Below are 26,115 nucleotides of genomic sequence, written 5' to 3'. Positions count from 1 at the left end.
ACTCCCTTGCTTTTAACAGGGCGTTTCATAATTTCTAACCACGAAAATTATTTAAAATGCGACACTTCTCATTCAACTAGAGCTCAAAATATCACAAGGATCCTCAAGAGCACAGCAAAGACTGTATTAAAAGATACTTGTATGAGATACATGAGAATCCAGGCTTTTTTATCAACGCTTTCTTTTCCGTATACCAGATTTTATGGAACCACTTCAGAAGGGTGTCAGCCAGTCAGATTCCAGGAATCGGTACTTTAAAGGAAAAATACACACTGGTATTCCATTTCTCCCTAACGATTTTAAGCATCGAAGTATTTAACTAGCATGTGAAATAGCATGTGAAAAAGTGGTAGTTTTAAGCTTTTCTGCTAATATAATATGGAATCGCGTATCTAAAGAATTTAATAATGAAATGATTATATTCGTGTACTGTGACAGGGCTGTGTAGGGCTGTTTCGCCTCTCTCTTCATTTGATTTCCCTTGTAGCCTACTGGTCTACGTGCCCGATTATCAACTCACGGATTGTGTGTTCAAATCCAGCTGGTGCTGGACTTTTCTTTTAACAAACATTTCTTCGAAAAAATAGAATAGCAATATTATGGACAATCAATTGACTTTTATATTTCAAAATATCACAACATGATCGATTCTAAGTCATTTTTGATGACAATGAATAGTCACCTTCTTCCTTTCTGACAACGGTCCCTGCTTCTGCTTCCTGCTTCTATTGTGTGTGTGTGTAATAGAGTAAATGTTTATAGAGAAATGGAGGCTGGACAGTATGCGTTACAATATAAACATTTATATTGATTTAAATCGTGTTTTGATTTAAATCGCAAACGCGTGTTTAATTATATGTTTTTTTTAATCATAATCAGGCTAATGCAACATAAATTGATACAGTATCTTTGTCTTCTAAGTATCTTAATAAACTTTCAGCATAGCTTTCTACCCGTTTAGATGTATATTTCTTGGGATTTTGGGATCAAACGTGGAAGGATTAGATTGTAATCGTTTTTATTTTTCAAATTCGTTTTAGAAAAGTGTAATCTATACCTGCCCAGACTGTACGCCTTCCTAAACCCCGCCTTTCACTCCTGTCCTGCTCTTCCCCACGCACCCCAGCCGGGCGCTCTTCGGCCTCTGCCCGGGACGAATGTATATTTTGATATTTACACCCGGCGCGGCACCGAGGGATTTATAACTGCATTTATAACTTCGTTTTTAAAATTAGTCAAGCAATATGAAGCATCACCTTTTACTTTTAAGTCCCTTAAACACATTGAGCACAGCTTTCTCACCACTTAAGATTACTTTTTGATACCATCCTTACACAAAGCAGAAACTTTCCGATGACATACAGTACACGTGGAAAGATTACAGATTTTAATCGTCTTTAATTTTGTTACGTTATACGTTTTAGGAACGTTTCATCTAAACAAACACCACAAAACTATTCTCGATTGTATTTCTGAATGTTATGTTACACCTACAGTAGTTCACTGCTTTAAATACATCGAATTAAGAAAGTTAGGTGTAGCACTTTAGATCTTTTTTTCTGAACCAGGGAAAATCTGATCATGTTTCTCTATAACAATAATAAAAAACTTTATTTTACATATCACCTTTAAAAGTGGCATCTCAAAGCAATACAGTAGATGGAAAAACAGTTAAAGGTTAAACATTAGAGGCTTGCCACACCCGGACTGTTAAACCAATGCATTAGCACGTCAAAGCCCATTAAGGACCCGGGCGCAATAGTTGCTTTGTCCCTTGATTTACTGATCTGCATTAATTATGGAAATTGAGTTCCTGCTCTTTGCAGACGACCTGGTCCCGCTGTCGCCCACAGAACAGAGGCTGCGCCAGAACCTGGCACTGCTGGAGCAGCACTGTCAGACCTGGGCGCCAACAGTCAATCTGGACAAGACCAGAGTTATGGTTTTCCAGAAAAAAAGCCAGACCTCCGGGAAACAGGTTCAAATTCACACTTAACAACACATTAACACCTAACAACGGGAGCAGGGACGAATAAGGTCAGTACCCACTATTGTTAAACATACAGAAAAGAATATTAAAGTATTGAATATTAGCCATACAGAACATTAAAGTGCCCCTTTTCCATTCAGCGGGTGCCTGAGCCGCTGTGTCCTATCTTCTGACAGTCGCCGTTGTGAATGTCTGTAGAGTGTATCTTATTTTTAGTACTATATTTTTGTATTATATTCCCTATTAATCAAACTCTAAGAGTATGTATCGGCTTGTCCCCTCCTCCCGCCCCTCTCTGTGTACAGTAGAGCCTCCTGTCCAGCCAGCACATGTCCTCAGACATTCAAAACCGCGACATATCATAAAACGTTACATATAGTTAAATTATTAGTTGTTTTTCAGGAAGTTAAAAAAAAACACTTGAATTACTTATCCAGTCTCTCGAAATAAAGTTATTTTCAAGCAATGCAACAAACGTCGGGCAATGTGCTTTTTTTAATCCAACATTGACAGCCACATCTCAAATCTTGTCAGTCAGCTCTTTTTTCTCTATTTGAATTGTGGCTTACACATCGCACGACTTTAAAAGCTAGAAAGACAGGTTTCGATTCACATTAGCTGGCGAGCCTTGTTAACAAAAAAACTAATAATAATGTAACATGCCACTGTTTGTTCATGAACAAAGTTATACTGAGATTTCGTTAGATGCGCAATAAAAAAAAAATTGAATCCCCGGCGGAACACATTCCACAAGAATCAGCGCTTTTACAGTATATATCACCTTTAAAGGTGGCTTCTCAAAACGCTTTACAGCCAGAGGGCGCTCCTTCTCTGTCCTGTCCCTAGTTTCCGGTCTGCTGTCCTTCCGGTCCCTCTCTTTCCCTTGGGCTATATATTTCCGGGTCTTGCACTCTGTCCTGGCTCAGCATTGACGTTTGGATGTCCTGAGACCCGCCTAGCACCAGGGTGCCCCACGTCCGCTCCCTGAGGGCATAGGTTTCTATACGGCATTCCTGAACTCTTTGCACTAATGAGCCCGGGCCTTTTTCCCGTCTCGCCGCTACGCATATGGGTCTTTTTCCGCTCTCCTGCTCCCCACGGTTAGTCCCTTTGGACGTCCGTGACAGGCACCCCGGGAGTGCTGTCCTTTTGCAGCCACCTGGACAGACCACTCAGACACATCTGCATTCGGTGTGTGCTCCGCCTGCTCGCTGAGCAAGTTGCCACCTTTACATACAATAGCAACATCGACACCAAGAGAAAGGGTGACAAATGGCTTTTATCTGGAACTTTTCATGTCCAAGGAGCTCAATGTGCTTTCTGTGTACAACAGGGCCACTGAACTCCACACTGGCCACTGAACCACAGCAGTGGCTTGCTGGCTTGACATCTCCCAAGGAAAATGTTGAAATCGCATGTGGAACAGGAAAATGACCCTCGAGTACGAGGGAAAAAAAAGAAAAAGATCATCTGGAGCGTGCCGGACAGCCCAGTTCCCTCGACGAGGTGGCCGAGTGGTTAAGGCGATGGATTGCTAATCTGTTGTGTTCTGCACGCATGGGTTCAAATCCCATCCTTGTCACGCTCCATCTCTGACACGTGTGCCCGTTTGGCGTTGGCCCTCCTGTTGTTTGCTCCGGTTCTAGAGCCGGACATTTTCTAGCGGTGGCTGAACATGGTATAGTAGGCTAACGTCAGTATCGAGCAGTGACAGTAACAGTATTTACGTGCCGCTGCTGTCAAGTGGCTCTGGGTTGAGATTGCGTTTTCACTTACTTGCAACGCAAACGGAGAAAGCGAGTTTTGACAGTCTCTCGAGAGACTGCGCTAGGTGTTTAGGGATAGACTTTGTCAGTTCCCCCTGGGATGATGGCCTCTCAAATAGTTTGTGATTCCTCTAGACGTTTATACAGTAGAAGCCTGCTTCGTGGCTTAAATCCAAGCTAAGGAAACGAGTTAGAGGTCTGATGCAGAACTGCGAATTCAATGAAGGGGAACACTACAGTACATTCCACTGTATGTGTGAGGAAAGCTGCCCCCTTCTGTTCCTTGTCGACCGAACAGAGGACTGTAAAGGATACCGCCAAGAAACTTTAGGATGCTGGTTGGAATCCAGCTCCAAAGAAGCCCCTTTGGGTGTTATGTCATCAAAAAGTAAGAACAGAGAATCTTCCTTTGATCAAAAGCGCAACAGAACTGTTTTCCGTGGAGCAGGTTTCAGACCCGTAGACCTGTTTTATTTGTAGGGCAGGGCGCATTATGATGGGGGTGCACCCTTCAATGAGCCTTACGACTCTAGGGAGTGATTGAGACGATTCGTAGCGTGTGCTCATTTCCCTCTATTCCCCGTGTTGCAGTGGTAGGATGACGTAAATTCCTGCTCCGACACGCAATGGCATTATAATCAAGTGCAGGAGCTGAGGGCTTTAGTTTTGTTTCGTTTTCCATGGCGTTCGGAAGCGCGCAAATCAAAGGCAATTCCTGCGTCTAACACGAATGTAAATGCTTTTGAAAGTGCAGTGTGGTGCAGCTTGTAAAATCCTTGTCCACATTTGTGGTTTGTTGATGTTTTTTCTGTCTGCCAAAGTTGCATTTTGACATCCGGCCGAGTAGACTTTATCATTTGAACGTGAAGCCAGCCTTAAACCCCCTGAGGTGTGTCTGTCTGCCGGCAATTATTTTGTGAAAGGTGTTTTTTTTTAACGGAGAGCGACTTTGAAAAAGTTTCCGCAGCCACCTCGCACTCCGTGTTAGATTATAGGAGGAATGCGGCGGTAGCAAGCTTGCTGTAATCGTGGTTGAGTGGTTAAGGCGATGGGCTCGAAATCGGTTGGGGACTCCCTGCGCAGGTTCGAATCCTGCTGACTATGTGCTTCCATGGCAAAGGCATAGTGCTGATTCTTGTTTTCTGGTACTATAAAAATGCTAAATTGCTTGGCCCTACTGCCATGGAAATGAAGTTATCCATTGCGCCACTGGCCCTGTGTGACACTGTAGGACTGTAACCCAGTGAGCTTAGCACTGCAACTAGTGAAACATTACCCCCGGTCCATTCTTTTTCCAAAAGTGAGATATATATAATCCAGGATTGGTGTGGGCCTTAATTGCACCCGGGGTCCTGAGATTAGCTACGCCTTGATCGTGCACGGATTGGCGTGGCGTGGATTTTTGTCTTAAAGGAAACAGAAGTAGGAGATATATATATGTATGTATGTTTTTGGTGTTTTCCTTGTTTGTGAAATACATATACACACGCACGACACTAACATAAACACACCTCATAATAAAAGAGCAAAGCATTAAGTAGCAGGATTTAAAGGACGTTGAGACCCGAGAATCGCCCTGATTGAGCTCAGTGTGTAAGTCCACCGTGGAGCAAAAGCAGCGATGCTGGCATTCTGGGCATAGTGAATTACTGATCAAGAAAGGGGGTTTTCGAGGTCTCGTTCCTTACCTGTGAACAGTGTGGTGTAAGTCCTCTCTAAAGTCTCTGAGAGGCATTTAGATCTGGAGGTAACAGACGCCCTTGGCTGAATGAGTGCAGGAATGCACAGGTTTTTCAAGTGAAAGCATCCCCTTACTGTATGAGCTGTTACCTCACACATGACAAAAGTAAAAGAGACCGAACATGTGTACTAACTGATGGTTTGAGAAAGTGGTGGAAGGGTCCGTTTATATATCGGAAAAGTGTAAGTTGAAGGAAAAGAAGGAGAAAAATATGGGAAAAGCTGAGTTTGTCCGAGGGAGTCTGGGGCGAAGACGCCTGTAAAATAAGCATATGCGTATTGATTGGCAAAAGCACAAGCATGTAGCTCCCACCCTGGTGCACGGCCGGCACCAGTGGTGGCAGATACATGAGAAAAAAAAGAAATTGGGATGTGACTTCTTAAGTGTGTTTACGGGGAAAACAAAAACCCGGAAGAAAAGATACTTTACTCGCTACGAAAGAGTATAAACAAAAGCAAAAAGAGGCAGTGCAGGAGAATCAGAAACTAAAAGAAGAATTAGTTCCTGGTCGCACTGCACTAGTTAATGTGTTATATCCTGCTCTCCCATAGGGGAACAGACAGGCAGGAAATGAAAATAATTGGGATCAATTCCCACAGTGACCATATGGAGACGGGGGGTCTGGGTGGGATGACACCTGGTACGAGTGTGATAGAGACAGAACAGGAACTCCCTTCTTAAACAGAGGGTGCCTGCAGACCTGTACTCTCACCCTAAGTGGGAGAGGGCCTGATGTAGCGGGGGCTGGCGCTGTTGATGACAGCGTCACTCTAAGTGTCTCGCACCCCATCGAGGGGGTCCGTACTCGCACCTCCCTTCCCTGATTCCCCCATACGATCAAATCCAAAACCGGAAGATATTGACCGGTGGGCTAAAGTACCGCACCCAAAATTAGGAATGCAGCGAACCTGGAGTGCGCTTCAGGAATTAAAAGGATTCATGTAGAAGTAAAACAAGAATACAGCACATTGTAGTACGAAGAGAAAAATATATTCTCGATGTGTATGTGTGTTTTATGAATTTGTGTGCCGGCATGTATGTGTGTAACTGTGAGTTTTTGTATACTAAATGACGGTGTGAGTGTGTTTAGCCAGTGGGACTGGCTAGAGACGTAACTAAAGAGACTTGATGAAAATCAACTTAAGGAGATTGGAAAATATAAGAGCGTCTGAAACGTATAAGTACAGTACAGGTGGACGTAAAAGTAGTTAGATAAACAGTGTTTGTATTTTTATAAAATTAGTTGCAATAGTGGAAACAATTTGGGTTTATTCGAATGTCTCAGACATGCTGAAACGCTGTAGGTTTAGAATCGAGACTGGGGAGAATAACTTCTTGTGAGAAGATCTGTTTACCTAACGATTAGATCCTGTAAATCCCTTGTAGCCTACCTAAGTCTGTCCCAGTCCAGTGGATTAAAATGTACTGTTAATGGAGTGTTGGTTTCTCTGTTAGGGGATACTGGAGCACTACTGTCATGCTTGTTTCACTCCTCTGTTCAACAGTGTGCTATAGAGTAATGTATATAGGGAGACGGCAGGAGGCCACAGGAGTATTGGGGCACCAAGTTTTACTTGCCGAGTACCAGATTTTAATGGGTGGTTTTATCCCAGATCTATTGGGTTGGAATATTATGCATTACAAAGAATGACTATCCAGAACAGGGTATCACGTGGCTTCAACTGACTGTGATCACTCAGTATGTTGATGGTATTCTGAATGCTTCCCCTGACGAGGAAACCCACAAGTCTGAGTTGCTTCAGCTTTAGAGTGTCTAATATTAAGCAGTTATGATAAGGCCCTTTTGTGTCGAGCATTGTGTGATTTTAACAGGGCCAGGGTGCAATATTTTTACGGGGTGAGCACAACTTTTAACAGATCTGCTTAAGGGGGGAGTGCAGAACAAGGACAAGATTGCCTTGGTACCAGCAGCAAAAGCCGCCTGTAATAATTTGAAACAAGCTCTCTTACAGGTGCTGAGACTGGGGTTTCCTCAGATGGATCAACCATTCTTTGTATGTAAGTGTGGACAAAGGGTTCTGGGCAGCTGTGCTGACGCAGGAGCATGGAGGTAGGCACTATTATACCATTCGATACTGTAGCCAAAGGGTGGGGGACGGTGAAAATTGAAGAAAATGTAATACTGTTTACTGATGGGTCCTCTCTGATGCATGAGGGAGAACAGAGAACAGGCTGAGCCGTTACAACAGAATTCGAGGTGCTAACAATCGGAAAATGCCCCTCCACTGCCTCAGCACAGCAAGCCAGTTAAGAGCACTGATGGAAGATTGTAAAAAGAAAGATGTTAAAAGGTTACTGTATATGTATATAATGTATGTATTTGTTGCATGTAGGCCACAATTCTGGATGGCTATGGAGAAATAAGATTCTCTCACAACGGCAGGGACTCCAGTTAAGAATACTGGGCTTGTCTCTGAACTGATTTGTAGTTTTACAGCTGCCGACGGAAGCAGCTTGAGTAAGGTGTCAATAACACAATAAATAAAGAATTCCAGTAACTCAAGGTAACAACCATGCAGATGCAGATGCCAGACGAGCGGCACTGGGAGGGCGGGAGTCTGAGACCCCTGTGAAACCTCTATTGGGGAAAGGGGAGAATTCAGGTTGAGGCCTTTAATAGATGTTTAATAGTGGTTAGAACAAATGTGTAAAGAATGTGGGGTTGTATGATGATGTGATGTGGGCTGGCACATACCCAAGTGTATGATAAAGATGATCCCGTGGTACGGACTGCCCTGCCCCTTGGATACTGATCTAGGGGCAGACTACACTGGGAAGGTGTGCCAGGCTGTAATTGCCTCACTAGGGGTAAGTTGGAAGTCACATTGCCCCAATCACCCACAGTCTGAAAGACCAACTAAGGAAATATCAACTGAAGGGACACCGTGGGTAGATGCTCTACCTGCAGTCCTGTGCGGTTTGCGGGCTGGAGCAAATGGAACTGTGAGACTGAGCCCATTTGAGATCATCACGGGCAGCCAAAGAAACTCCCTGGAGGCCAAGTTTGGCTAACGCACTGATGAATTAACTAACTCTCTATTAAAGTAGTGTAGGTTTGTTAACTGAAGCGGTGCACAGGGCTTGTGAACAGGTGCCGGACGCTTGGGGACCTCCAGCAGAGGGGAGACACGACCGGATACCTGGCGAGTGGGTGTAGGTGAAGAAGAGATACCCTGCCAGACGTTGCAATCCTGCTGGGAGGGACCATATCAAGTGCCACTAACTACTGATTGTGCCATCTGAGTGACAGGATGAGATCGCTGGATCCGCGCATCGCACTTTCACCGACCCACGGCACCAGAGACTGAGTGAACAGAAAGAAGGATGTTGTTACCGTTTCTGTGTCTGATGCTTCCTAAGACCAACAGTGTGCTTGTTAGGCCTGAGGAGCATTACTGGGGATATGGTATCAATACATTCCAGGTGTTGGCATATCTATTCAGCCAAAAAATTATAATCGGAGTTGGGTCAATATTGCTGTTCCAAGATCCTGACGATAGATCTCCACATGGCTGAGGTCTGCGTTTGGGTCCTGGGGTAGGACTTTATGTATTTGTAGGATTAGGATTGTTTTATGTGTAAAATTGTAACTATCACTTGTACAAAAACATCAATAACACCTTGTTGTAACAGTGGAACGCACAATGTCATGGTAATGCATGCCTGTACATCTAAAAAGGAAAGATCTGCCCTGACATTGTATTTGTAAAAATAGACAGTCCTGATGTATGCCATATTTTATAAGGGGGGAATGAAGTAAGAGACAAGATGTTAAAAGGGTTAATAACTTAAGTCAGTTCTGCCTGAAAATTAGACTTCTAAGCAACAGGGGTTTATGGCAGGAAAGGGGGTTAACTGATAAGGATTCCGGATGCGAGCAAGGAACCCTCTGGGGGCATAATCTTAAACTGACCATTTAGCAAGGGCCTCTTAACTGGCCAAATACCATGACCCCCCCCCCCTTACAATAACATCGAATGACGTCTGAAGCAGCAAGCAAGGACTATATAACCTAAAAGTTTGTACCGGCACATCGAACAATACTTTGGTTTTGTTGTTTCTTGCGGGAAACAAGACTTTGGCTTTATTGTTCTTTGCATGCAATAAACTCATCTGTTTTACTTCATCTCGGGATCAAGAACCTTATTCCTTCTGTTACAACAGGGCTTTCTCACGCAGTTTCATGGTTCTTGTAACCCAAATCCTACACTGGCCTGAAGTGCCCCCCCATTTCACAGCATTTTTCAGCTGATTTAAAATGTACCTAAAGGAGAAGCATTATTGAAGACCATCAATTACCAAGAGCTTTTGTCAAAGGTTTTGGTGGTCATTTTTAATTTTTAATGACCACAGAGCGCTGTGACCTCGGTTTTACATCTCATCCAAAAGACAGCGCCCTTTTACAACACAGCGTCTCCGTCACTATGCTGGGGAATTGGGACCCGCACAGACCTCAGGATGAGCGCCCCCCCGCCGGCACCATTAACACCGCTTCCAGCTGGAAGCTTTGTTTTTCCCTGTAGCTCACCCTCATCCGGGTACTGACCTGGCTCACACCTGCTTAGCTTCAGTGGGTTTTCAGTTGCGAGTTGCAAGGGGATGCAAGTGATGGAGCCGCTCGCTGCAAAAGCCACTGCAGTGGCCGGGAATCGAACCCGAGCCTCCCGCGTGGCAGGCGAGAATTCTACCACTAAACCACCAATGCTCGGTGCCTGGGCTTTCAAAAAAGACGCTTTTTTGGTGCTCTGTGCAAAAAGCGTCGACATGCTTCCAGCTGCAAAATGCCATTCGCGGACGCTGAAGAATTTATTTCCAAGGCAGTGGGTACAAGCGATTTGGTGTTTTAAAACCACCAGCAAAGAGGCGCGCTTCTTTGCTTGCGCCGGAACACAACGACAGGAGGTGGACAACGTAGTTGGCAGGATTCGGAGCTACGCGGGAAGAACCCAATGGATTTCTAGTTCATCGCCTTAACCACTCGGCCACGACTACAGAAAGCCCCACCGCCGCTGCGTTCTTGCTACAATCTTACCTGGATCGCGGGGCGCCGGCGGAAGCCTATTTCAAAGTCATTCTCCGTTTCAAAAAAACATTTCCAAAATACAAGCCTTGCAGACAGACACGCCTCAGAGGACTTAAAGGTGGCTTCATATCGGAATGATAAAGTCTACCCGTCCGGACATGAAAATGCCACTTTGTTACACACAAAAAAAGAATCAACAACAGAGAAATGCCCACAAGCACTTGAAAAGCCGCACCACGCCGCACTTGAAATAGCTCTTACATTAGTGGTAGACGCAGGAATCGCCTTTTTATTTACGCTCTTATCAAACTGTCAAAGGTTTGCTTTGCGAACGCTGCAGGACATCGCACAATCTCTTTTGAACGGGGACAAACGATTTCTTATGGGGCGCAGTAAGTACAGACGTTTAAAAAGCTCCACTCATGCCGACGATGCAGCATGAAGAAGCGCAACCTAACGTTTGACAGACAAAAGCCGGGCGCCGCTACGAGCAATATGAAATCAAACTGACAGCACACGGCGTTTCGCGCTGACTCAAAAGTGATCTCGACAGTCGCTGTTCTTTGCATAACGCTGAAAGAGCTAAAGAGCGTTTCTGTTGAGACGTAACAAGCTCGTTTCTTTCTACCATGATGTCACCATGACAAAATCTGTCTTTAAACACCTTGCTCAGTCTCTGACTTTCCACTTTACCATGAGTCGGGCTCAGCTGCACAGAGGCGAGAGCAGAGCAATGAGGTCACGGGGACAGGGGAGTCACACGCTGGCGGTTTGAACACGCGGAAGATCACTGAGGGATCCACAGTATGTGGACCCTCCGTGCGCCATCATTCCACACTCCAGACTCTGAATCCTGCCATCTGAGTTAAGATCTCGGCGGAACCTGAGGCGCAGTTCTTTCTTAAAACGTAATCTGGTGAGCATTTCTAGAATCGTACTTGTATAGGTGCAGCCTTTAATGTGTTGCTAGGTTAAAATTTATGACTTCTTGAACTTCAGTAGGCAACTGCCCTCTTGATTTCGGATTTAATTTCTTTATTACAGGGGCGCTTTTATGATGAAAGAGTCATGTTCAGGTACTTTGCTTGATGGAGGAAGCTCATTTCGGACTCTGTGATCTGCTCACCTGGAAAGGTCTGCTGTACTACTACAAGAGAGAAGTAGAGTCTGGAGGAGGGGACAATTTTATGATGCTTTGGAAGGTAATGTTTTTTTTTTCTTTGAAATCGAAATGAATCAGAATATCAGTGCAAAAGACAAACTCTTGGTTTGGTTTAAAGAGATATGGTTTTAAAACAGACAAAATGTAGAAAACAGGTGTTTCTCACTTTTGGAAAAGAATGGACCAGGGGTAATATTTTACTAGTTGCAGTGCTAAGCTCACTGGGTTACAGTCCTGCAGTGTCACACCAGGGCCAGTGGTGCAATGGATAATGTGTCTGACTATGGATTAGGAGTTTGGAGGTTTGACTCCTGCCTGGTGCTGGTTGTTTTTAAACACATCAGCCTACTCCCTAAGTAGCCTGTGCTACTTACTGCATTGTAAGAGCGATTGTGAGCGGTTTTGTTTTCTCTCTTTGACCAGCCCAGCTGCGCCCCACCCGAAGGCAGGGAAGCACAAAAATTGTATGGAACTCATTCATGCTCCTCTCCATGAAATCTTTAGTAAAAGGCAAAAGATTTGTACGAGATGAAGAGAAACCAGAGTGCGTGGCTGGACAGCTGCAGGAGCCCAGGCCGCCTTCAAGTCCTCTGCCCTGCCAGTCGTGGTTGGCAATGCACCTGGCCTTACAAACGAGCCAGTGGGGCCCGTTCAGCTCCGGGCTCATCGCCTGCGGCTCTCAGCTCACCTGGCAGGGGAGATACCTTGATCAGCCTGTAGTTGGAGTAGTTGGATTGTTTTCTTGTTTTGTGGAAGCAGTGTTTGTTTTGCAGTTTGAGATGGCAACCTTTGGATCCCGCAAGAATGCTGTACGTTTTGAGCTTTTGGATGACCTCTTCATGGATCGTATGCAGTTCAGCAGAAAAGTGTTACAGAAGGAACTTGGCTTTGAACCTCGGCACTTGGATTTCATCTTCGCTCTCCCAGGTCAGAAAGCATTTGAGGTTGTTTTTGCTACCTATTCTCTGTTTGAACAATGCGTGGATGTGTTTGAGGCAAAAAGAGGGAAAGTTCCTGCCCTTGAGAAGATCAGCTTGCAGCCTCTGACACAGAGAGAGAGGAAAACGGTGCATGTTGTTATGTTCTCGGAACTGGCAAAGACGGAGGACATTCACACCTGGCTTAAGCAGTACTGCACCGTCCACCATGGAACTGAGGTTAGAGATGTTGACGGTATAAAAACAGGAGCAAGGAAATTCGAGGTTCGCTTGCTACCGGACAATGTAAATGGAGGCTTAAGGCACCTGCCCTCTACAATCCGGCTGGGCGCCTGCAATGGCTATGTTTTTTATGTGGGACAACCAAAGGTGTGTCGGTGCTGTGGTGCTGTGGGACACCTGGCATCGTCCTGCACTGTGAAATGCTGCAAGACCTGTGGCAAACAGGGACATTTAGCCTCTGACTGTTCAATGCTGCCAAAGTGCAATTTATGTGGCTCGGAAGGACACGTTTTTAAGAACTGCCCTCACGCCTACGCCAATAAACTCAAAATGAGAAAGGATGAGGCAGTGCTTGTTTCAGCCAAACCGGCCCGAAAAGCCAAAGCAAACAACAAGTCAAACAAAGAACCCTTGTTGGACAAAGAGTCTCAGCCTCCAGCCAGGATCAGTCCTGCTGTGGCTCCGGGGCCGGTGGAAGAGAAATCCACTACCCCCCCACAACCGCAGACTGCACCAGACAAGCACGAGGGTTTGAAAACCCCCGAGAACAGCGAGGACCCCTCCCCCACTCCTGCTCCTCAGAACGAGGGCCAGTGTGGGGCCCCCCGGTGGAGCGGGTCCAGCGACGATACCCAGGATTCAGCGGAGCTGCTTTTCTCAGACTCTGCAAGTGCTACAGATGCCCTCCTCTCCTCCATCCAGTCCATCACGGAGGATCTGCAACAGCTGGTGGGTGAGGGGGAAGAGGAGACTGGTGCATCGGCTGCACCCCTTTCCCCTCAGTGCTCCCAGGAGCTGGACTTGAGGAAAAGGAAAAATGACTCTGTTTTCTCCCCGAGCGAGGAGGAAGGAGAGCATGGCGATGGGGACAGCTGGAACCCCTCCACCCCTCCCTCTACCCCCTTCCTTGAAATGGACTCCGTGAATGCTTTTACTGCTGCCACCCTGATGAAGGCTCATTCAGAGGATGGCTGGCAGGAAATTGGTAAGAAGAAAAAGAAAAAGAAGAAGGTAACAGGTGAGACCGAAGAGAAATGTGTTTTGTAAAGACTGGTTCCACTTTCTTATGTAATATGGCTCTAAACATAATTTCTCTTAACACCAGAGGTATCAATGACAGAGTTAAATGCCAGTCTGTCTTTGATTACCTCCAGCAGAGAGAGGGAGATGTGTTGATGTTGCAGGAGTGTGCTTTAGCCTATCAAGAGAGGTATAAAAGCTTTGAAGATAGGTGGGATAAAGGGCCTTCTGTTTGGTCAGGGGACAATAACAACAGAGCCTCTGGCGTGGCCATTCTTTTCAAAGGATGGGCTTTCAAATTGAAAAGTATTCAGAGGGTCATAGATGGCAGGTTGCTGTGTGTGGATGTGGAATGGGGGACCGTTAACCTGCGGCTAATCAATGTGTATGGTCCTACTGACGTGGGAGGAAGGGTGGAGCTACTCAAGGCACTCTCTCCCCTATTGTTAAGTAGCACAGACGTGATAGTGGGAGGGGATTTTAATTGTATCTTAGAGCACACAGACAGGCAGTCTAGCTCTCCGATAAAATTGGATTCCAGCTCACTGGCCCTGCAAAACTTAGTTCAAGACTTTAAACTCTCAGACACATATAGATGTATATATCCCACAACAGCAGGATATGCATGGTCAGGGAGGAATAGCAGCTCCAGAATTGACTATTGCTTTGTCTCAGAGAGAGTGAAAGTTGTTGGGGTCACTCTTCAGCCTGTCTTCTTCTCAGATCATCAGGCTTTAGGGTGTAGAGTGGAACTCCAGGGCGGGACTGTCTTTGGCCCAGGCCTCTGGAAACTCAACACAAAGCTGCTAGAGAACGAGGGGGTAGTATCCCGCTACAAGGAGAAACTATCACAGTGGCTGTCCTTGCAGTGTCTGTACGGGTCAGTAGGAGAGTGGTGGGAGGAGGTGAAGATGAGGACAAAGGCCTTTTTCATGGCTGAGGGAAGGAAGGCTGCTGCCAGACGGAGAGGAGTGCTAGCCAGGAAACAGAGGCAGCTGCAGCGTCTCTACACGATGCTGCACAGTGGCTTCGATGTGCTCGAGGATATCACCCTTTTAAAAAAGGACATCCGGAGCATAGCCGAAGAAAGTAGTCGAGGAGTGCTGTTAAGAGGCAGAGTGCAGTTCTTGGAAGAAAATGAGAAGTGTACTCGCTTCTTTTTCAGGAAAGTGGTAGGCTCCAAGTCTGTCATGGAAAGTGTAGTTGATGAGGAGGGACGAGAGAGAACAGAGCCGAGTGCTATCCTCTCCTGCACCAAGGCCTTCTACTCAAGACTGTACAGCTCTACAGAGGTAAAGGATGAAGAAATTCATTTTTTTACCTCAAAGCTAGAAAACGTTTTGAGTGAAGAAGATAGGGAAGTACTTGAGAGGGATTTCACAGTAGAAGAGCTGAGACAGGCTATGGAGAGCTTACAGAAGGGGAAAACTCCAAGTGCTGACGGGCTCCCTAAAGAATTTTATTGCACCTTTTGGGATCTGCTTCAGGATCCGCTACTGGTCCTATTCGAGGAAAGATATAAGACAGAATTGCTGCCTGACTCCTTAAGAGAAGGCACTATTTCTCTCTTGTTTAAGAAAGGAGCAAAAAATGACATAAAGAACTGGAGACCCCTCAGCCTGTTAGGCGTGGACACTAAGATCCTGTCCAAAGCCCTTTTCCTGCACCTACAAAATGTAGTGGCCTCACTGGTAGGGAAAGAACAGACTTGTGGGATAGCAGGACGCCTGATGAGCGACAACCTGGCCTTGTTGAGGGATGTCTGTCTGTACTCTGAGGATCGCTCCCTCCCTCTTTGCATTTTAGGTGTAGACCTAGAAAAGGCCTTTGACCGCCTAAACCGGCAGTACTTAACATCGGGACTTGAGCACATGAAGTTTGGCCCCATCATGAGAAAGTGGATTAACCTGCTGTACACAGGTAGCAACAGCAGAGTCATGGTTAATGGCAATAGATCACGCCCCTTTGAAGTCTGTTCAGGGGTGAGGCAGGGCTGCCCATTATCCCCCTTGTTATGCGTTTTGGCTATGGAGCCCTTAGCCTGTGCCTTGCGCCAGGATCAGGCCATTAATGGGATACCAGTGCCTGGAAGTGGGGGAGGAGAGGTAAAGACATCTCTATACATGGATGACGTCACCCTGCTCCTCTCTGACAATGCCTCAATTAGCAGAGCTCTGCAGTGCTGTGATCGTTTCTCTTTGGCTTCCTCCGCAAAAATTAACAAATCTAAGAGTGAGATTTTTTATCAGAACTGGAGGGAGCCAAAAGAAGGACATGATCTCAGGCTGCAAGAGAAGAGAATTAAGGTCCTGGGGGTGTATTTTGGAGAAGAGATGGGAACAGTAAATTGGCAGAACAAATTGCCAATCTTAAACAAAAAACTGATGCAATGGAAGGACCGAGACCTCACCATGACAGGGAAGGTGCTGGTCATCAAAACCGAGCTCTTGCCTGTCTTGAATTTTCTGGCTTCTACCTTCCCAATCCCACACCGTGTTGCGGCGGTGATGAGGAGATTGATGTTTCAATTTCTATGGGGTGGGAAGCAGGAAAGACTCAGAAGGGAAATAATGTACAGGCCGCTACCCTCAGGGGGGAAGTCTGTCCCAGATATTGCTACGAAGCTGCTGTGCATTTTCCTGGCCTCTGTGCTGAGAGGCTTTGCAACAGCACCTGCAGCGCGTACCTGGACTTATTTTTCCAGGCTCTGGGTAGGTAGGGAGGTGTTCAGAGTGTGGGGTGTCAGACCCAAGCTGGACGTCCCACTCTCTGACACATGCCCTGCAATTTATGGGACAGTTAAAAGTTTTCTAAGATCTCACCCAATTGGCCATATTCCCCTCCGAGATGTCAGCGTCCAAAAACTGGAAGATTTCATTGCACCCCAGAACAATAGGCAGACCCATGTGGGCATTTTAACATCAGCCCAAACAAGGAAGGTGTGGAAACACACATCCTCTAAGTTTCTGTGCAACATTCACAGAGATTTAGCCTGGAGTGTCGTCCACCAGTGCTTACCGGTACGAACTTTCTTGTACCGTAGGGGCCTCACCCCCAGCCCTCGCTGCGTTAGGGTGGGCTGCGGCGAGGAGGAGACTGTATCCCATCTCCTGTGGTCCTGCTTTTTTGCTAAGGCCTTCTGGGCACAGTTTGAAGATTGGTTGCTGGCTCTCTCGCCCCAATTTACCCTGACCGCTGCTTTCGTCATATACGGCATCTCTCCTGTCAAACTTCCTCCTGACGTGTTTGACAGGATCTGGGCCGTGGTGAACAGTGGGAAAGTTGCCCTGTGGAGAGTGAGGAACATGGGGCTGTTCAAAGGCATCGAGATCCCAGTCAAGGCAGCAGGTAGCCTGGCCCTGTTCATCACCCGAGAGAACTATTACCTCAGAGATCTGTGGAGAGAAGGGAGGGAGGAAGCAGAAAATCTGTGGGAAATAGAGAGCATAGGTCAATATCTCAAGAAACTGTGAAAAACATTATCAAGTTTAAGTAAAGAATGTGATTTGCACCAGAAAAAAAGAAAATTGTTGCTATGTAACTGTTACCATGTCAAAATGTAATGAGATGTGATCATATATACTGTTTTAAGTATGTATATGAATGTAAAGCTTTCTGATTTGTGATGTCCTGTATTTTTTTGTGAAAAGAAAATAAAGTTCTTAAAAATCGAAATCAGTTCACCCAGGGCGAGGCTCGGCCATTGCACTCCGGCTGTGCTGACCCCTGCGAATTCCCCAAATGAGGGAATCTCGACTGCATAATTTCTGGTAGTGGGGGACTGCGTTCGCGCTCTCCCCTGATGTGCTTGGTCCAAAATCAGATACGGGAGGGTTAGGACACCACGAGCTGCGTGGCTGCGGAAGGATCCCGGTTCGACAGGAGTGGACGCCGCTGCTGGTTCTCGCTGGCTTTTAGTTAGGGGTCCGGAGAAGCATCTCAAGCTAGTTCCACTACTCCTTCCGGACGTTCATTCCCTTTTCAAAGTCAGTCGTTTTGCTGTAGTCTGCGTTCTTTAGGCTGATTATCGAGGTTAGCCTTTATTTGGTCATGGGGGGCCTCGGTACTGTATGCTGAGTCTAAAGACAGTTTCACCCGTTTTCTGATTGCTCGGTTCTGTACCAGTGCAGACATGTCAAACAGTGAATGGCTGTACCTCTATTGTATCCGTGCTCAATGAATGAAATCGGTAACAAATGAATATATGTCTAGTTATACGAAAAACGAGTGGTTTATCGACTCATCTTCATTTGCAGATTTAGAGGCAGCTTCGATATTCGTTTTACAGACGGGTTTTTTTTTTGGAATATGGGTCACACACATGCCACAGCAACAAAACATCTCTAGAGATGAGGCTATAGATCACCTTTCCATCCTGCAGGTTTTCCTCCCAAAGCCTACGGCACCAACGGCGACCCCTGCTGGCCGGGAGAGCAAAAGCTTACAGCACCTGGTATTCCCAGGCAGTCTCCCATCCAAGTACTAACCAGGCCCGACGCTGCTTAGCTTCCGAGATCAGACGAGATCGGGCGTGTTCAGGGTGGTGTGGCCGTAAGCGAAAGCCCTAGCGCCTGACTCGCTACTTGAAGCTGTGTGTGGCGGGGGTTCCGTGCCCCCCCGAGCGGGACTGAAGGATAGTTCGTGTGCAACTCTTTGGAAAGGAGCTGCTTTCCAAATCGCATTGCGTGCCTGGATGTTGGCGAATGCGCTCCCTTGTGTTGGCTCGTCCCGCACTGGAGGAGGACAAACAATCTGCACGGAGGAGCACCAGGCAAGTCTTCACCAGACAAAAACCTCCAGTGCACAGCACTCTGGAAACATTTCGGGGCTTTCGCGTGTTTATTTCAGCACGTAAAGCGCACCGGTCCAACACGTCGGCCGGGCGCGCGGCGCCTCCGCCCTCTTGTGGCCTTGCGGCGTCAGAGCAAGAGGCTCCTTCTCGCTGCCCTTCCGCTGTGTTGCAGGGCCCCGAGAGGGAACCCGGAGCGCCAACTTTGTTGGGGGCGGGGGACCGCGTTCGCGCTCTGCCCCCGGTCTCTTGCGCGAGTACTAAATCTCACGGACAGGGGGGCCTCGTCATTGATTGTTACAGGTGAGACGGGGATTAGGAGGAGACCCCGACTGATGGGTAAAGGGGAGCACTAACACCAGAGGGACACCCACGGCGTCTCTTTTTGAGAGACGCCCTGGGGTTTCCTAATGGCCAAGGAGGGTCGGGACCTCGGTTTGACGCCTCCCCCGAAGGACGGCGCCTGTTTGTGCAGCAGAGTGTCGCCATCAGGAGGCTGGGGCGTAAGAGAGCCACACAGCCCGCAGGGTGAGCGCTCCCTACTGGTCCCAGTCACACCTCTTGCAGGAGCAGCAGCAACCGGAGCTTTTCCGGGGTGGAATCTCCCATCCGGGTGCCGGCCAGGCTCACACCTGCTGGGCTGCCCCGGGGATGAGCCCAGTCGAGAGTCGCAGGGCCAGATCTAGTCACCGGGGAGAAACGATACAAGTGAAGGATTGCTCGGCTCTCGGCACTTGAAAAGACCGACAAATGTCTCGTTCCCGCCGGAGCTGAATGTACCCGCATGTGTGGTGTCGTCTTCTTCCCCCGCCCCGCTGTGTTTGCTGTATTGTCTCTGAAGCCGGCCCCCCCGAGACGAGACGGGCTGTTCCTGTGCCCCAATTAACACTTTACAGGTGCCATTCCCCGGCATTGTGGCCATTGTCGGTGCTCACACGCGATAAGATAAGGCGGAGGAGAGCGGGGCATGCCCAGCGGCAGACATTCAAGGAGGGGGCAGTGCGAGGTGAGGTGAGGTGCGACACGCCGGAGCCCCGACGCAGCTAATGCGGAGCACTTGTTGGACTGGCATCGAAAGGACGTGTGCGCACGGAGCGAGCCTTCCCTGCGGCGGAGCGCGGGAACTTTCTCCCCCCCTCCCGCTGCAGGGGTTGTGTGCACTGCAGCGGTGCCGAGAGAAAAGCACAGAAGGCAGCAGGCTCTGGAGAGCAGGTAAGAGACGGAGCCTTGTGGGCAGGCGAGCAGGCCCGTTTTTTGGAAATTGCTGAAAAGGTTTGTTCGGTGTGTGGCAGGCGCACGTCGCGAGCTTGCGTGGCGATCTGCCGGTCTGGAGTTATGCAAATGAGGCCGAATTGCATCCCGGGACATGCTGCGAATGCGCAACGGCGACTGCAGATGTGTAGGAAACGGCGCGCTCGTTTTCTCGTTTTGCCCACACTTTTGAGTGTTAGTGTGGCGTGTGAGTGTGTGAAAGAGTGGGCCCAGCAGGAGGCGGTGGCGTGCGGGGCGAGGAGGTGGCCTAGGCTGCGCGATTTGTGCTGTGGGTGCGGGCCGCTTGCAGGGGCCTGTTTAACTCATACTTACCTGGCAGGGGAGATACCTTGATCAAGAAGCAGGTTCACCCAGGGCGAGGCTCGGCCATTGCACTCCGGCTGTGCTGACCCCTGCGAATTCCCCAAATGTGGGAATCTCGACTGCATAATTTCTAGAAGTGGGGGACTGCGTTCGCGCTCTCCCCTGATGTGCTTGGTCCAAAATCAGATACGGGAGGGTTAGGACACCACGAGCTGCGTGGCTGCGGAAGGATCCCGGTTCGACAGGAGTGGACGCCGCTGCTGGTTCTCGCTGGCTTTTAGTTAGGGGTCCGGAGAAGCATCTCAAGCTAGTTCCACTACTCCTTCCGGACGTTCATTCCCTTTTCAAAGTCAGTCGTTTTGCTGTAGTCTGCGTTCTTTAGGCTGATTATCGAGGTTAGCCTTTATTTGGTCATGGGGGGCCTCGGTACTGTATGCTGAGTCTAAAGACAGTTTCACCCGTTTTCTGATTGCTCGGTTCTGTACCAGTGCAGACATGTCAAACAGTGAATGGCTGTACCTCTATTGTATCCGTGCTCAATGAATGAAATCGGTAACAAATGAATATATGTCTAGTTATACGAAAAACGAGTGGTTTATCGACTCATCTTCATTTGCAGATTTAGAGGCAGCTTCGATATTCGTTTTACAGACGGGTTTTTTTTTTTGAATATGGGTCACACACATGCCACAGCAACAAAACGTCTCTAGAGATGAGGCTATAGATCACCTTTCCATCCTGCAGGTTTTCCTCCCAAAGCCTACGGCACCAACGGCGACCCCTGCTGGCCGGGAGAGCAAAAGCTTACAGCACCTGGTATTCCCAGGCAGTCTCCCATCCAAGTACTAACCAGGCCCGACGCTGCTTAGCTTCCAAGATCAGACGAGATCGGGCGTGTTCAGGGTGGTGTGACCGTAAGCGAAAGCCCTGGCGACTGACTCGCTACTTGAAGCTGTGTGTGGCGGGGGTTCCGTGCCCCCCGAGCGGGACTGAAGGATCGTTCGTGTGCAACTCTTTGGAAAGGAGCTGCTTTCCAAATCGCATTGCGTGCCTGGATGTTGGCGAATGCGCTCCCTTGTGTTGGCTCGTCCCGCACTGGAGGAGGACAAACAATCTGCACGGAGGAGCACCAGGCAAGTCTTCACCAGACAAAAACCTCCAGTGCACAGCACTCTGGAAACATTTCGGGGCTTTCGCGTGTTTATTTCAGCACGTAAAGCGCAGCGGTCCAACACGTCGGCCGGGCGCGCGGCGCCTCCGCCCTCTTGTGGCCTTGCGGCGTCAGAGCAAGAGGCTCCTTCTCGCTGCCCTTCCGCTGTGTTGCAGGACCCGGAGCGCGCACTTTGTGGGGGGCGGGGGACCGCGTTCGCGCTCTGCCCCCGGTCTCTTGCGCGAGTACTAAATCTCACGGACAGGGGGGCCTCGTCATTGATTGTTACAGGTGAGACGGGGATTAGGAGGAGACCCCGACTGATGTGTAAAGGGGAGCACTAACACCAGAGGGACACCCCCGGCGTCTCTTTTTGAGAGACGCCCTGGGGTTTCCTAATGGCCAAGGAGGGTCGGGACCTCGGTTTGACCTCTGTTTGTGCAGCAGAGTGTCGCCATCAGGAGGCTGGGGCGTAAGAGAGCCACACAGCCCGCAGGGTGAGCGCTCCCTACTGGTCCCAGTCACACCTCTTGCAGGAGCAGCAGCAACCGGAGCTTTTCCGGGGTGGAATCTCCCATCCGGGTGCCGGCCAGGCTCACACCTGCTGGGCTGCCCCGGGGGTGAGCCCAGTCGAGAGTCGCAGGGCCAGATCTAGTCACCGGGGAGAAACGATACAAGTGAAGGATTGCTCGGCTCTCGGCACTTGAAAAGACCGACAAATGTCTCGTTCCCGCCGGAGCTGAATGTACCCGCATGTGTGGTGTCGTCTTCTTCCCCCGCCCCGCTGTGTTTGCTGTATTGTCTCTGAAGCCGGCCCCCCCGAGACGAGACGGGCTGTTCCTGTGCCCCAATTAACACTTTACAGGTGCCATTCCCCGGCATTGTGGCCATTGTCGGTGCTCACACGCGATAAGATAAGGCGGAGGAGAGCGGGGCATGCCCAGCGGCAGACATTCAAGGAGGGGGCAGTGCGAGGTGAGGTGAGGTGCGACACGCCGGAGCCCCGACGCAGCTAATGCGGAGCACTTGTTGGACTGGCATCGAAAGGACGTGTGCGCACGGAGCGAGCCTTCCCTGCGGCGGAGCGCGGGAACTTTCTCCCCCCCTCCCGCTGCAGGGGTTGTGTGCACTGCAGCGGTGCCGAGAGAAAAGCACAGAAGGCAGCAGGCTCTGGAGAGCAGGTAAGAGACGGAGCCTTGTGGGCAGGCGAGCAGGCCCGTTTTTTGGAAATTGCTGAAAAGGTTTGTTCGGTGTGTGGCAGGCGCACGTCGCGAGCTTGCGTGGCGATCTGCCGGTCTGGAGTTATGCAAATGAGGCCGAATTGCATCCCGGGACATGCTGCAAATGCGCAACGGCGACTGCAGATGTGTAGGAAACGGCGCGCTCGTTTTCTCGTTTTGCCCACACTTTTGAGTGTTAGTGTGGCGTGTGAGTGTGTGAAAGAGTGGGCCCAGCAGGAGGCGGTGGCGTGCGGGGCGAGGAGGTGGCCTAGGCTGCGCGATTTGTGCTGTGGGTGCGGGCCGCTTGCAGGGGCCTGTTTAACTCATACTTACCTGGCAGGGGAGATACCTTGATCAAGAAGGAGGTTCACCCAGGGCGAGGTTCGGCCATTGCACTCCGGCTGTGTTGACCCCTGCGAATTCCCCAAATGTGGGAATCTCGACTGCATAATTTCTAGAAGTGGGGGACTGCGTTCGCGCTCTCCCCTGATGTGCTTGGTCCAAAATCAGATACGGGAGGGTTAGGACACCACGAGCTGCGTGGCTGCGGAAGGATCCCGGTTCGACAGGAGTGGACGCCGCTGCTGGTTCTCGCTGGCTTTTAGTTAGGGGTCCGGAGAAGCATCTCAAGCTAGTTCCACTACTCCTTCCGGACGTTCATTCCCTTTTCAAAGTCAGTCGTTTTGCTGTAGTCTGCGTTCTTTAGGCTGATTATCGAGGTTAGCCTTTATTTGGTCATGGGGGGCCTCAGTACTGTATGCTGAGTCTAAAGACAGTTTCACCCGTTTTCTGATTGCTCGGTTCTGTACCAGTGCAGACATGTCAAACAGTGAATGGCTGTACCTCTATTGTATCCGTGCTCAATGAATGAAATCGGTAACAAATGAATATATGTCTAGTTATACGAAAAACGAGTGGTTTATCGACTCATCTTCATTTGCAGATTTAGAGGCAGCTTCGATATTCGTTTTACAGACGGGTTTTTTTTTTTGAATATGGGTCACACACATGCCACAGCAACAAAACATCTCTAGAGATGAGGCTATAGATCACCTTTCCATCCTGCAGGTTTTCCTCCCAAAGCCTACGGCACCAACGGCGACCCCTGCTGGCCGGGAGAGCAAAAGCTTACAGCACCTGGTATTCCCAGGCAGTCTCCCATCCAAGTACTAACCAGGCCCGACGCTGCTTAGCTTCCGAGATCAGACGAGATCGGGCGTGTTCAGGGTGGTGTGGCCGTAAGCGAAAGCCCCGGCGCCTGACTCGCTACTTGAAGCTGTGTGTGGCGGGGATTCCGTGCCCCCCGAGCGGGACTGAAGGATCGTTCGTGTGCAACTCTTTGGAAAGGAGCTGCTTTCCAAATCGCATTGCGTGCCTGGATGTTGGCGAATTCGCTCCCTTGTGTTGGCTCGTCCCGCACTGGAGGAGGACAAACAATCTGCACGGAGGAGCACCAGGCAAGTCTTCACCAGACAAAAACCTCCAGTGCACAGCACTCTGGAAACATTTCGGGGCTTTCGCGTGTTTATTTCAGCACGTAAAGCGCACCGGTCCAACACGTCGGCCGGGCGCGCGGCGCCTCCGCCCTCTTGTGGCCTTGCGGCGTCAGAGCAAGAGGCTCCTTCTCGCTGCCCTTCCGCTGTGTTGCAGGACCCGGAGCGCGCACTTTGTGGGGGGCGGGGGACCGCGTTCGCGCTCTGCCCCCGGTCTCTTGCGCGAGTACTAAATCTCACGGACAGGGGGGCCTCGTCATTGATTGATACAGGTGAGACGGGGATTAGGAGGAGACCCCGACTGATGTGTAAAGGGGAGCACTAACACCAGAGGGACACCCCCGGCGTCTCTTTTTGAGAGACGCCCTGGGGTTTCCTAATGGCCAAGGAGGGTCGGGACCTCGGTTTGACCTCTGTTTGTGCAGCAGAGTGTCGCCATCAGGAGGCTGGGGCGTAAGAGAGCCACACAGCCCGCAGGGTGAGCGCTCCCTACTGGTCCCAGTCACACCTCTTGCAGGAGCAGCAGCAACCGGAGCTTTTCCGGGGTGGAATCTCCCATCCGGGTGCCGGCCAGGCTCACACCTGCTGGGCTGCCCCGGGGGTGAGCCCAGTCGAGAGTCGCAGGGCCAGATCTAGTCACCGGGGAGAAACGATACAAGTGAAGGATTGCTCGGCTCTCGGCACTTGAAAAGACCGACAAATGTCTCGTTCCCGCCGGAGCTGAATGTACCCGCATGTGTGGTGTCGTCTTCTTCCCCCGCCCCGCTGTGTTTGCTGTATTGTCTCTGAAGCCGGCCCCCCCGAGACGAGACGGGCTGTTCCTGTGCCCCAATTAACACTTTACAGGTGCCATTCCCCGGCATTGTGGCCATTGTCGGTGCTCACACGCGATAAGATAAGGCGGAGGAGAGTGGGGCATGCCCAGCGGCAGACATTCAAGGAGGGGGCAGTGCAAGGTGAGGTGAGGTGCGACACGCCGGAGCCCCGACGCAGCTAATGCGGAGCACTTGTTGGACTGGCATCGAAAGGTCGTGTGCGCACGGAGCGAGCCTTCCTTGCGGCGGAGCGCGGGAACTTTCTCCCCCCCTCCCGCTGCAGGAGTTGTGTGCACTGCAGCGGTGCCGAGAGAAAAGCACAGAAGGCAGCAGGCTCTGGAGAGCAGGTAAGAGACGGAGCCTTGTGGGCAGGCGTGCAGGCCCGTTTTTTGGAAATTGCTGAAAAGGTTTGTTCGGTGTGTGGCAGGCGCACGTCGCGAGCTTGCGTGGCGATCTGCCGGTCTGGAGTTATGCAAATGAGGCCGAATTGCATCCCGGGACATGCTGCGAATGCGCAACGGCGACTGCAGATGTGTAGGAAACGGCGCGCTCGTTTTCTCGTTTTGCCCACACTTTTGAGTGTTAGTGTGGCGTGTGAGTGTGTGAAAGAGTGGGCCCAGCAGGAGGCGGTGGCGTGCGGGGCGAGGAGGTGGCCTAGGCTGCGCGATTTGTGCTGTGGGTGCGGGCCGCTTGCAGGGGCCTGTTTAACTCATACTTACCTGGCAGGGGAGATACCTTGATCAAGAAGGAGGTTCACCCAGGGCGAGGCTCGGCCATTGCACTCCGGCTGTGCTGACCCCTGCGATTTCCCCAAATGTGGGAATCTCGACTGCATAATTTCTGATAGTGGGGGACTGCGTTCGCGCTCTCCCCTGATGTGCTTGGTCCAAAATCAGATACGGGAGGGTTAGGACACCACGAGCTGCGTGGCTGCGGAAGGATCCCGGTTCGACAGGAGTGGACGCCGCTGCTGGTTCTCGCTGGCTTTTAGTTAGGGGTCCGGAGAAGCATCTCAAGCTAGTTCCACTACTCCTTCCGGACGTTCATTCCCTTTTCAAAGTCAGTCGTTTTGCTGTAGTCTGCGTTCTTTAGGCTGATTATCGAGGTTAGCCTTTATTTGGTCATGGGGGGCCTCGGTACTGTATGCTGAGTCTAAAGACAGTTTCACCCGTTTTCTGATTGCTCGGTTC

General features: G+C 49.6%; 8 non-coding genes across 8 annotated transcripts; 4 read left to right on the top strand and 4 right to left on the bottom strand.

The window, feature by feature from the left end:
* Positions 1-12,135: 12,135 nt before the first annotated feature.
* Positions 12,136-12,251, bottom strand: LOC138232947 (U5 spliceosomal RNA). Its single transcript, XR_011187388.1, has one exon. It is a non-coding gene; the product is annotated as a U5 spliceosomal RNA (small nuclear RNA).
* A 5,264-nt stretch (positions 12,252-17,515) lies between these two features.
* On the top strand, positions 17,516-17,685 carry LOC138232845 (U1 spliceosomal RNA). Its single transcript, XR_011187290.1, has one exon. It is a non-coding gene; the product is annotated as a U1 spliceosomal RNA (small nuclear RNA).
* A 636-nt stretch (positions 17,686-18,321) lies between these two features.
* On the bottom strand, positions 18,322-18,440 carry LOC138232939 (5S ribosomal RNA). Its single transcript, XR_011187380.1, has one exon. It is a non-coding gene; the product is annotated as a 5S ribosomal RNA (ribosomal RNA).
* A 1,808-nt stretch (positions 18,441-20,248) lies between these two features.
* LOC138232994 (U1 spliceosomal RNA) lies at positions 20,249-20,412 on the top strand. Its single transcript, XR_011187430.1, has one exon. It is a non-coding gene; the product is annotated as a U1 spliceosomal RNA (small nuclear RNA).
* A 636-nt stretch (positions 20,413-21,048) lies between these two features.
* LOC138232962 (5S ribosomal RNA) lies at positions 21,049-21,167 on the bottom strand. The gene has a single exon (XR_011187402.1). It is a non-coding gene; the product is annotated as a 5S ribosomal RNA (ribosomal RNA).
* Positions 21,168-22,942: 1,775 nt separating this feature from the next.
* Positions 22,943-23,106, top strand: LOC138232993 (U1 spliceosomal RNA). The gene has a single exon (XR_011187429.1). It is a non-coding gene; the product is annotated as a U1 spliceosomal RNA (small nuclear RNA).
* Positions 23,107-23,742: 636 nt separating this feature from the next.
* LOC138232927 (5S ribosomal RNA) lies at positions 23,743-23,861 on the bottom strand. The gene has a single exon (XR_011187368.1). It is a non-coding gene; the product is annotated as a 5S ribosomal RNA (ribosomal RNA).
* A 1,775-nt stretch (positions 23,862-25,636) lies between these two features.
* LOC138232980 (U1 spliceosomal RNA) lies at positions 25,637-25,800 on the top strand. Its single transcript, XR_011187416.1, has one exon. It is a non-coding gene; the product is annotated as a U1 spliceosomal RNA (small nuclear RNA).
* The last annotated feature ends 315 nt before the right edge of the window (positions 25,801-26,115 follow it).

The sequence above is a fragment of the Lepisosteus oculatus genome, unplaced genomic scaffold, assembly GCF_040954835.1.
Source record: "Lepisosteus oculatus isolate fLepOcu1 unplaced genomic scaffold, fLepOcu1.hap2 HAP2_SCAFFOLD_64, whole genome shotgun sequence".
NCBI lineage: Eukaryota > Metazoa > Chordata > Actinopteri > Semionotiformes > Lepisosteidae > Lepisosteus > Lepisosteus oculatus.
This window is presented reverse-complemented; position numbering and strand designations above follow the sequence as displayed.